The sequence below is a fragment of the Hemiscyllium ocellatum genome, chromosome 1 (assembly GCF_020745735.1).
Source record: "Hemiscyllium ocellatum isolate sHemOce1 chromosome 1, sHemOce1.pat.X.cur, whole genome shotgun sequence".
NCBI classification, from domain to species: Eukaryota; Metazoa; Chordata; class Chondrichthyes; order Orectolobiformes; family Hemiscylliidae; genus Hemiscyllium; species Hemiscyllium ocellatum.
The window spans coordinates 17,617,503-17,630,035 of record NC_083401.1 but is presented as its reverse complement, the minus strand read 5'-3'; positions in this window follow the sequence as shown (position 1 = coordinate 17,630,035).

The following is a 12,533-nucleotide window of genomic DNA, read 5'->3' as shown; positions in this document are numbered from 1 at the left end:
AAATAAAACCCAAAAGATCTGCAGATGCTGAAATTCAGAAACAAAAATATAAACTGCTGGAAAAGCTCAAGAGGTCTGGCAACATCTGTGGAGAGAGAAGTTCTGAGAAAGGGTCATTCAAGCCAAAACTTTAATTTGGATTCTCTCCACAGATGCTGCCTGACCTGCTGAGCTTTTCCAGCAATTTATATTCTTGATAGGGCGCGATGGTGGCTCAGTTGTTAGCACTGCTGCCGCACAGCACAAGGGACCCAGGTTCGATTCCAGCTTCGGGCAACTGTCTGCGTAGAGTTTGCACATTCTCCCCGTGTCTGTGTGGGTTTCCTACGGGTGCTCCGGTTTCCTCCCACTGTCCAAAGATGTGCACGCCAGATGAATTGACCATTCTAATTTGCCCATAGCGTTAGGTGCATTAGTCAGAGGGAAATGGGTCTGGGTGGGTTCCTCTTCAGAGGGTCGGTGTGGACTTTTGGGCCGAAGGGCCTGTTTCCACACTGTAAGGAATCTAATCTAATCTAATCTAATCTAACCATTGGTTTGTCATTCTGTCCATCTAATTCATACTCATTATTCTCTATGCTGCTCCCTCACATAAGTCAATGTTATGTCTAAAATCACACAACACCAGGTTATAGTCCTATAGGTTTATTTGAAATCACAAGCTTTTGGAGTCCTGATCCTTCATCAGGTGATAGTGAAAGATGGAGATCTTTGTCATGGAATTTATATGTAAAAGATCAAAGGGTCTCATGACTGATGTGAGCAAATTGAACACATCTAAGATGGCTGTTAAATCTTTAATCATTTCAGAATGGAGGTACAGGTTTCAATTGATTAATATGCAAATCTCAGAATATCCTTCAAGTCACTGCCCCGAGATAACTTAAGGTTTTATTGGTATAAAAGAGCTGACATCTCAGGTCAGATAATGTATTTTAGGCGTGGGGTCTTGTTTGGAGTCTGACTGTGTCTCAACCTGGAGTCAGACTGGTTTTACTTCCAAAGTAGGAGTTTATATATAAATGTATTAAGTTAGATTAGATTCCCTACAGTGTGGAAACAGGCTCTTCAGCCCAACAAGTCCACACCGACCCTCTGAAGAGTAACCCTCCCAGACCCATTTGCCTCTGACTAATGCACCTAACACCGTGGGCAATTTAGCATGGCCAATTCAACTAACCTGCACATCTTTGGACTGTGAGAGGAAACTGGAACACCCGGAGGAAACCCACACAGACACAGGGAGAATGTGCAAATTCCACACAGGCAGTCACCCAAGGCTGGAATCAATCCCAGGTCCCTAGTGCTGTGAGACATTAACCACTACCAACTGGCCACCCCACTATATGTCTAGCACTCATTATTCATTCTCTAAGTCTTTCCTACGGCCATTATTCTTCATGCAATCTCATCTTCCCCAGTGTTTCTTGTTCCACTCATGTTGTGAAAGCCACAGTCAACATTGATGTAGGCCAATAGCACAAACAGAGATTTTTGTGGGGCATAGAGAAACTGTGGAACTACAGCCTTTGAGAATAAGGGATCACTTTAACTTCTCAACAGGAAATGTTCAGGTGATTGTTTGCTCTTTTGCTGACCACTCAACAATACAACCATTACTAGAGTCCAATCAAGACAGAGAGAAGTATGGGAATGGAGAGATGGCGTGAAACTCACAGTAATTGATAAATTGTGGCATATCAAAGTGTAGAGTGACCGAAAGACTGAGACAGAATGAGACTGAAATGCAGCAAAGCCACCAGGAGAGGGAGCCACCGAGAGGCAGGTTGAGGCAGGGATGGGAAAAAACAATGAGACAAACTGAGCAACTGATTAAGAAAGACACTGACAGATTGAGAGCCAGAGAGAGAGAGAGAGAGGCACTGAGACAATATGTAGACACAGAGGGAGAGGGCAGCGATGGGGAAACAAAAATAGAAATAGACAAAAGTCTTGAGAGGCACAAACAGAGGTTTCAAAACTCTCTAAATGAATGGCTTTTGTGTAAGTTTAAAATTGGGTCCTCTAGAGGTAGACAGGATAGGAGATAAAAATGCTGCGATATTGATGCTTAGACATGTGGAGAGATAAAAATACTGAAACATAGATTGAGGTTGATACAGAGAGATTGCGAAGACAAAGATGGACCGTGAAATTGAGAACTATAGAAAGACAGCGAGTGCAACAAAGTGGATAATTCTAACCTAACTCTCCCCAGTGGAAAGCCAATAGCTGGTCATAGGCTTAATAGCCCTCCTAATGTTAGTTTCCACCAATCTTGGTAACCAATAATATCGGGTGAGGATGAAAAATGACCAACTTCTTGTGGGATGCTAACATTAAAATGATACTGACAGCTAAAGTTTGAGTGGGAGATAAAGACACTGAGAGGTACTGAAGAGAACCAAAAGAGATTAGATTAGAGAATGATTGAGTCAAAGCTGAGAGGATGAGAGACTGAGAAACAGTTAAGCTGTCATTCTCTACTCACAAATAGATAGGAATTAACTCTGCAACATTTCTCTATCCTCCTTTTAGCATCTCCCTTGTTGTGAAGTGACCAAAACTGGGGACAGACATAGGCTGAATGACATGAAAGTCATCCTAAGTCCCAAAGTCTCATTAGGGAGGGCAGAATCGGTGGTGAGTTTAATGTGTGGGTCACCATGCCTCAGGTGAGTGAGGTTTCATGGTACCTCAGAGAGGAATGCTGACAACTGATCCCCAAAGTGCAGTCTGACCCAAACACTGCGCACTTTGAGCATGAGTTTCTCTGACTTTTATTCCATTGATGTCTCCCAGTTCTACTTTGACTTAAACTTTGTATTCCAACATTTCAATGTCCTCACCTTTCTTAACTATTGGTTCCTTGACTCTCATTATCTTTAAGTAAAAAGTGAGGTCTGCAGATGCTGGAGATCAGAGCTGAAAATGTGTTGCTGGTTAAAGCACAGCAGGTCAGGCAGCATCCAAGAAACAGGAAATTCGATGTTTCGGGCAAAAGCCCTTCATCAGGAAGGGTTCTGGCCCAAAACGTCGAATTTCCTGTTCCTTGAATGCTGCCTGACCTGCTGTGCTTTAACCAGCAACACATTTTCAGCTCTCATTATCTTTAAGCCTGGACTGTGGAATGAAAATGGTAATGCCATGAAGCAATGGTCAGAATGTTTTTGCTTGTGAACAGATTGGCTTTAAAGCCTAGATTAGATTAGATTATTTACAGTGTGGATACAAGTCCATACCGACCCGCCGAAGCGCATCCCACCCATACCCCTAACCTAACACTACGGGCAATTTAGCATGGCCAATTCACCTACCTGCACATCTTTGGACTGTGGGAGGAAACCGGAGCACCCGGAGGAAACCCACACAGACACGGGGAGAATGTGCAAACTCCACACAGTCAGTCGCCTGAGGTGGGAATTGAACCCGGGTCTCTGGCGCTGTGAGGCAGCAGTGCTAACCACTGTGCCACCGTGCCGCCTACTGCAGTCAAAAAGGAGAATGGGATGACGGTTGAAGTGGGAGCTAAATGCAATGGTTTCAGTTTCCCATTATCAGTTAGATAAAATGGTCACCTATCCAGTTCTGGATGTGAAGGAGGCAAGATGGGCAGAGGTGAGGGAGAGCTGTGTGAAAACTAATGGTCTGTCTTTGGCTGATGATGCCAAGGTGTAGGATGTGGTTAAGAAGTAAGAGGATAGACTCTTGGGAATTTCAGAAGAAGCTGGAAGAGAGGTCATTTTCAAGTCATTTTCTCATTATCGAAAAATAAGAATGTTGCCAAATGAGAGAAGTCCCACACAAATGGAAGATAGTCGAAGCATTTTGGAAGAATATAATGTGACTAACTGAGCTAAATGCTGGAATGAAATTGACAAGGATGAGGAGGGAAAAATTACCCTTCTCGCTGTGTGGGAGTCAAACTCAAAATATTTGCTTCAGTCATTTAGAAATCACAATTGGCAAAGTAAACACTTGCATCTCAATAAAATTGTAAAACATTAATAAGCAACATTTAACTACCTTCAATCTAAACGGCAAACATTAGTGAAAACAGATTCCTTACTCTTAATATTATTGAAATAATTAACAATCTCCGTGGTAAATGCCAATATTTGTCTAAACCAGATGAATAGATTCAGTCGGCCAAACGTTTACATTAACAGGGACAGTATTGCTATCAAACTGTTTATTGGAGTTATGTCTAGTTTCACTTTTCCTCATTCCTGTCCTTATTTACTAATACTAAGAGCCTTTCTGATAATTAATATAATCAGCTCTTCTCTCTGATATTAAAATGATGCTCTTGCCAATGATTTATAATTCACAAGTATTATTACATGTTGCTGTTAATGATCCATTTTTTTCATTAATTAACCACAACTGGTGCTGTCAGATTTGTAAGTAATATTAGCATATCAAAACTATACATTATTAATGATAAAAATCTTTATTAATACTAATTATAATGATATGCCGCGGATCTTCAGTTTCTGCAGGCAGGCGGAGTGGAACTGTGGAATGCAATCCTCCAAAGATCAGTAAAATTCCCCGGCATGTAAGATGGAGTTCAATTTATCCAGCTACAGTTAAACCAGCAGCCCTAACTACCAATGGTTGAAATTGCAGAATACAATCCCCAAAGCATCAATAAAAACCTCAAGTAGAAATGGAAAACGTAAAAATGACTTATTTGATGCAAACCAATATCTAAGCCAATGCTTTATGACTGGACCAGGGCTGTAGCTATCACACTTAGTAACGTTATTGTTACAAATATTTAATACATACCTCAGGAGATCAGAAACATAAGAGGAAAATAACGGACTTGACATGTAGAGAGAAAGTTTTGGAAATACGTAATGGGCCAGACAGTATCTGTAGAGGGCGAAGTAACATTAAGGATGATGAACCTAGAACAGCAAACTTTTTCTGACAGCGCACAGGTAATGTTCCAGGGACCCGGATTTAAATCTCATCACAGCAAATGCTGGAATTTCAATTCAATAAAATAAAATCTGGAATTAAGAATCTAATGATGACCTTGAAACCATTGTTAATTGTCAGAAAAAAAAACACATCCGGTCCACTCATGTCTTTTAGGAAGGAAACTGCCATCCTTACCTGGTCTGGTCTGCATGGCAGATGGAGTTTAATTCAGATAAATGTGAGGTGCTGCATTTTGGGAAAGCAAATCTGAGCAAGACTTATACACTTAATGGTAAGGTCCTAGGGAGCGTTGCTGACCCTTGGAGTGCAGGTTCATAGCTCCTTGAAAGTGGAGTCGCAGGTAGATAGGATAATGAAGAAGGCATTTGGTATGCTTTCCTTTATTGGTCAGAGTACTGAGTACAGGAGTTGGGAGGTGATGTTGCAGCTGTACAGGACATTGGTTAGGCCACTGTTGGAATACTGCGTGCAATTCTGGTCTCCTTCCTATCGGAAAGATGTTGTGAGACTTGAAAGGGTTCAGAAAAGATTTACAAGGATGTTGCCAGGGTTGGAGGATCTGAGCTACAGGGAGAGGCTGAACAAGCGGGGTGTTGGAGGCTGAGGGGTGACCTTACAGAGGTTTACAAAATTATGAGGGGCATGGATAGGATAAATAGACAAAGTCTTTTCCCTGGGGTCAGGGAGTCCAGAACTAGAGGGCATAAGTTTAGGATCAGAGGGGAAAAACATAAAAGAGACCTAAGGGGCAACTTTTTTCCAGCAGAGGGTGGTACGTGCATGGAATGAGCTGCCAGAGGATGTGGTGGAGGCTGGTACAATTGCAACATTTAAGAGGCATTTGGATGGGTATATGAATAGGAAGGGTTTGGAGGGATATGGGCCAGGTGCTGGCAGGTGGGACTAGATTGGTTTGGGATATCTGGTCGGCATGGATGGGTTGGACCGAAGGGTCTGTTTCCATGCTGTCTATCTCTATGACTCTATGTGACTCCAGAGCCATGTCAATGTGGGTGACTCTTAACTGCCCTCTGGGCAATTAGGGATGGGCAATAAATACTGGCCCAGCCAGCGATGCCCACATCCCATGAATGATTAAGAAATAGCATTTCTTCAATATTGCATTGATATGTCAGTCTAGATTGTGTTCAGCTTTCTGGAGGGAAACTTGAACCACAATCCTTTGTTGAGAGACAAGGCTGATGCCATTGAGAAGAGGCCAAACAGTATTTGCAAATAATTCCCCCCCTCCACCTCTCCCCTCCACCCATTGTAGTGGCCTCACAACCTGAGACTAAATAGATTGATTGACTTTTTTCCTAAATTCCCTATTCACAAAATCTGTGGGTGTTCAGTCCAAAGCATCTTAATTTGGCTGCAGAAAGTGTGATGAAATGTCCAAGGAAGTGCACGCCCCACCTGAAGTACCTCAATCTCCAAAACTAACAAAAGTGTTGCCCTCGACTGAGTGGTACGGACTCGACATTCCCCGGTCCAGGACAACACGCTCAAGATTGCACTAATTCCTGTTGCAGAGATCCAGCGGAATACAGCAAATGTCTAAGACCTTTCAGACGTATTGCAAAAAGGGAGCTGGAAATTGTGTGGAACCATTCAGTCTCAATATCTGTCATTGCTACTTACTATGTTCATTTTCCAAGACACGCCTGGTCCCTTCAAATCCAATCCCCAGGAGGTTCAGGTAATCTGACTTGACGGTGAAAAGGACAAAGTGATCACTTGGCCCAGGTTTGAAGTGTAGCCTGTGTTTTAATCCAGGAAGTGCTGCTGCCTGTAACAAGAAACTTCAAAGAGCAATGTGAGAACAGTCAGGACAATTTGATTTGCAGTGATGTTATTTTTCATCATGCCAAGGGACCTTTTACATTCATCTGAAAGGACAGACGGGGATTTGGCTTCAATACTGACCAGAAGGAGAATGTATTTGATAGGAGAGCATGTCTCCAGTGCTACACTGACATGTCAGTCTGGATTGTGTGCTCACATCTGAGTAAAGTGGGTCTCAAGCCCACACACTTCTGATGGAGAGTGAAGAGTTGGGCTCTTGATTTTGACAAGAGGCCATTCAGCATTGAATATGCACCTTCTCACAGTGTTAACTCAACTGATTTTGATTTGATTTGGTTTACTATAATCACATGTACCTAAATGCAGTGAAAAGTTTTGTTTTGTGAGCAGGACAGGCAGATCATAGCAGACAAGGACATTCAGGTCGTAGGGTGTTTAGACAGAGAATTGGGGTGTTGTGGGACCTTTCAGTGAGACAACGTAAACATGTACACAAATGGAACATGTTCCTTTTATTTCCTCCTTCCACTGCACAGCTGACAGCTCTGCTGAGACACGTTGTGTTAATGGAGTCTCTGATGGACTTCTGTATTTACCCATCGAGCAAGAAAAGCCCTGAGGGTAACCCCCCTCCAATCTTCCTCATATTCATTCCAAATTTGCTCTTCACTCATTTCCACTGATGACCTTGGCTCCCATTAGCTTGCTTGACGTTGATGTATTAGCCGACAAATGATGTGTTGGTATGGTGTCGTAGTGCTTATGTTTGCTGACTAATAATTCAGTGGACTGGATTCATAGCCCACAGAGACTGTAAGTTTCACTCACTAAAGAAGACATGGCCAAGGTTCCGACGCTAAAAATGTGAAGCCTGGCTTTAGTGCGCAACACCATCTTTGTAAAGGAATTGAAGCCTGCATTTTGAACAACTCAAAAGTTTGTCAAATTAATGATTTCCACTTAAAATTCCTGTCAGTACATTCAAAGGCTGCACTGTATATTGCAGGCTCATGAATGCTGTCTTTTAATAGTGAGTAGCCATTAGGAAGTAAACATGGTGTTAATGCTGATTTAAACACCACTTAAAGGGATACTCATCATTTCAAGTTAATTGCTTTTGAAGCTGTGAAGACTATATCCAGACCTCATGAGGAGACTTACAGAATAATAGAATTTAACAATACAGAAAAAGGCCATTCGACCCACTGGGTCTGTACTGGCTAATGAAAGAGCTACTCATCTAGACCCACTCACTAGCCCTATCTCTGTAGCTCTCCAAAGCTTCATCACTTTCAAATAAAACACTTTCAATTCATCAAGATGTCACCTTAAGGTACCTTGGTGGTAGAGACCAGGAGAAAGGGAATGCTGGGCTTTTGGGTATCTTGCTTGATCTGGGTGAGGAATGGGAGGAAGGAATAAGGCCAGCCAGCATGGTGTCAGTTACTGCAGAAGAGAAAGGACAGGAGGGTAAGGAGGATAAGACAAGGAAAGGCCATCTCTCCTCTAGGAGCTCCAGAGAGAAGTTGTGGGCCCTCCTGTTCAGCTCATGAAACCAGCTGCTACGTGTTATCCAAAATGCCCAAGCTTTCCGTGCAATGATTGCAAGCAACCAATATATATTATTTCAAACATACTGGAAACACCACCAGACAGATGAAAGTTATGGTACTGGGAGCAAAATTGTGTGCTACATCCAGAATAGAGACAAGATAGGTTTATTGTACTGATTGCACAAATGTTGGCAAACGATGACCTAAATAATTCCTTTGGAACCTGGATGCAAAAGCCTGGGAGTGGGGAATGTGAGACTGGCAAGAAGAATCGAAAAACAGAATATTACTGCAATAGAGAGAGACACAGAAGATAGCAGTACAAAGTGCAAAGAGAATGTTGTGTTAACTAAATGTAACACAAACTACCTATGTATATTCCATTTGCTTGAAGATTTTTGGTGGATTTATTTACAGCTAAGCTATTGTGCACAGTATATAGTAATCTCAGATGCTAAGGAGCAGAGAGCCTGGGATCATGTGACAACATCTGGGTACTTGGCTTCTTTGCATGTTAATCTTTTAATGAAATACCACTCCAAAGGTGATAACGTAACATCCCACTTATTTTTTTCCCCAAAGATAGCTGCAAGTAATGACACTTAAACATTGGGTAATAAAAAAAGTTAGTTACAAAGAGGTAGAGATTGTAATATTTGTAAGTACAGAAGTCGAGGAGCTCATAAATCATTTTGGCGGTTTGAAAACTCATCCAGATCTTGTTATGGTGTGACCTCTGGAAGTTTGGATTTCCCTCTTGGCTGCTCTTGGTCTACAGATGTGTTCTAATTGTGTTGTTTATTAGCCTGGTGTTTCATCATACTGTCATCATCTGGGTGGGTTCCTTCCTGTTCAGCATGCACAATTGGCATTTTGTACAATTCCCTAAGCTGACTTCTGTTCTTCCTCAGAGTTGATCTATTGTTTATTGTGACTTCAGAAGGCTGGGGTTCACTGTGTAATTTGGAAATTTCTGTGGGTAACAATGTACCCAGTGTGAAATACGTGATTCTGAAATACGTCCTATGTGTAGTTGAATAGTTCTGATTCTGTCTGTTGGACACGCGGCAACTTCATCTCCATTGTTTGTCGAGGAGTGCATCCTGCATCTTGAGGAATTTGAAAAGGTGATGGTTTAGCAATGTTATTCTCACTTGCCTTCTGAACGTAATCTCCACAGGCACTGGTAATTCTGTGTCCAAAGGTGAAGCTCTGAGATCATGGATCTGAAGCTCTCAACTCGCGGATCACACCTCATTTGATGCATATCATTGAAAGGTTTACCCTTATGCTCCATCCCATTGTCAGACATTATTCTTTCAGGTGCACCAAACAGTCTGAGTGTGCCACTCAATGATGTGGTTTGAAGTGTTCTTGTCTGAAAATTGGAAATTTGGAAAAAATATAGTTGATATGAATGGAAGTTCTGCCCATTCACAGAAAATAGATCATTGGAGATATTGGGAAAAAAGGACTGATAGAATCTGGTATTGGTGGATTGGTTCCAGATGTTACTCTGGCTCTGGCATGCCTCGCACATCCTCGCTAACTTTTCAATGTCACTGTTAATCTCTGGCCAATTGAACATATGATATGATAGTCATCTCATTTACTCTATGCCCACACCTCCTTGGTGTAGGTGTGCCAACATCTCCCAGTGCACATAGCTTTGGGCTCTAGGGCTTGCGTTCTTTTGAAGATAGTGTGCCTAAGCTTGTTAGGCCAAGAACGTTGGAGAATATCTGGCCACCCTTCGATTACAGCATTCCATGGTCCCTTCCATTTTAGATCGTTTGCTATTCCCGATTAAAGCAGGTCACACTTAGATGGTGCAGACACTATTGGAAGTTGTTCAACTCTGGCTTTTGACTCATTTCATGTTTCTCTGAACTTCCTATAAGCTGAATAACTTGCAACACAGAGAGATGCCAATAATGTGGGTTCAATTCCTGCACTGGCTGAGGTTATCGTTAAGGACTCACCTTCTCAACCTTTCCCCTCACCTGAGGCGTAGTGACCCTCAGCTTAAATGACTGTCAGTCGCCTCTCTCTCTCTCTCTCTCATGAGTGAGCAACCTGTTGGTCTGGTCGGAGTACAGTGTCATTCCCTTCATGCTACAACAGCTTACAATTATGCCGGTCTCTGATACATTCCTTGCTGCTGTTGCCCTACTATTGCATCTGTCTCCTGTTTGGTTATGCCTTGTTGTAGTCTCTGTTGGCACCTACGGAACTAGACTTATTACATAGGTTGTCCATTTATATCACACATTGAGAGTGTGTTGCTGGGAAAGCATAACAGGTAAGGCAGCATCCGAGGAGCAGGAGAATCAGCAGAATTCCTGTGAAGGGCTTTCAGCTCCTCAGATGCTGCCTGACCTGCTGTGGTTTCCCAGTGTCACACTCTCGACTCTGATCTCCAGCAGTCCTTACTTTCTCCGTATATATCACATACTTTGCATGTGCCTCCAAATGCAGGATAACTTCATGATAGGTGCAATTGAGGACACATACCACACTGCCTGTTTGATTTTGGAGTCCTAGCTACAGCGTTAAAGCAGCTTGATGCACCTAGTGCTCTGTTAAGCAGTGTCTTACAGCTGTGCCCTTTCTTTTCAACCAAATGCCTCAGTCAGTGTGGACTCAATCACCAACTCCATTATCCACTTCGATAAATCAGCTTTACAAACATTGCACTCATTGTCTTGTTCCAGTATTGACACTTAGTTGGTGCAGACACAATTGGAAGTTGTTCCACTCTGGCTCTTAAATCATATTCGTGTTTCTCTGAACTTCCTACAAACTGGATGGTCTGCAATGCAGAGGGGCTTTTGCTTATAAAGAGTCAATTTGAAATGATAAGTTCTCAAGTTGACTCTTGCATGAGGCTAATTCTCTGGGACTTTCCATATTTCTATGGGATCTTTCAGGTTCTCTTCAGAGGTATTGACTCTGTACAACTCCTCATTGTTGACTACTGCTAGTAATGTCACAGCTTGTTTAACCGATTCTGCAACTGATTGGACTATAAAGCATAGCTGCATCCTTTATTTGAAATGTTAAACTTGCCTAATAGATCAACAGCTCTCCAGTAATTGCTGGGGTGATTTGGTAGCCAGCCTTCCAAGCCTCCAGCCCTGTACTTCGTGCTGCTTGTCTATTGGCATGAAACTTGGTTTAGGATCGGCACTGTTGACTCTGTACTGCTCTTAAATGCTGGCCACTCTCTCTCCTTCATTTGAATTTCGGCATGCCTTCACTTAATTCAACATGGACTGTCTGGAGTTGGCTGTGCAAATTTGAAATAACTTTTAGATCGATGAAAATTAATTCAGCTGGCATTAGCCCAGTCAATTTGGAGGGATTCATAGTTTGCAAAGAAATCTGTTTCTTTGTTTGCTGCACTGTAGAACTTTGAGACTACTCTTATATTTTGATTGCAATTGCCCACTTGGCCTTCAAACATTTTTTTTGAAGCAAAATTATCCCATGCAATAATATTGCTATGTTATTAAAGTGAACACAAATGCAGTACGTAGGTGCTGGGTACTTAAAAACCTCTGGATGTTTCTTACCAGCTAAACTGATATATACTTTACAGAATAATACCCACAAACAGCCTGTGTCTCAGGTGCTACAGAGCCGATAGCCAAGGCCTCCAGGCATGTGACAACATTCTGGTACTTGGGTTGGTTTGCATTTTGACTTCTTAAAGGGACATCACTCCAAAAGTGATAAAGCAGTATGAAAAGGCTGTTGCAACACAGTGGTAGCATCCCTCCAGGAAGTCTGGATTCAAGTTCTGCCTGCCCAGAATGTGTGACAGTTCAAGAAGGGCCACTCGACTCTGCTTCCTCTTCACAGATGCTACCAGACTTGCTGAGCATCTCCAGCAATTTCTGTTTTCCAAGTGTCATATCACGTCGGACAAATGAAGTACGGTGAGAGAAGGAGGCTCAAATTGTGTCATTTCTATTCAGTGGATTCTCTGGAAGTCTATGAAAGACAGAACATTTGCTTTGTCTGGCATTAGTGGCAATGGCAGCACTGACCTGGCTGGTAGCACTTTTCAAAAAGTCATTCATGGGACATGGACGTTGCTGGCTAGGCCAGTATGTGTTGCACGTCGCTAATTGTCCTGCATGAGGTGGTGGCGAACTGCCTCCTTGAATTGCCACAGCCCGTTTGATGTAGGTTCATTCACCGCACTGTTGGCAC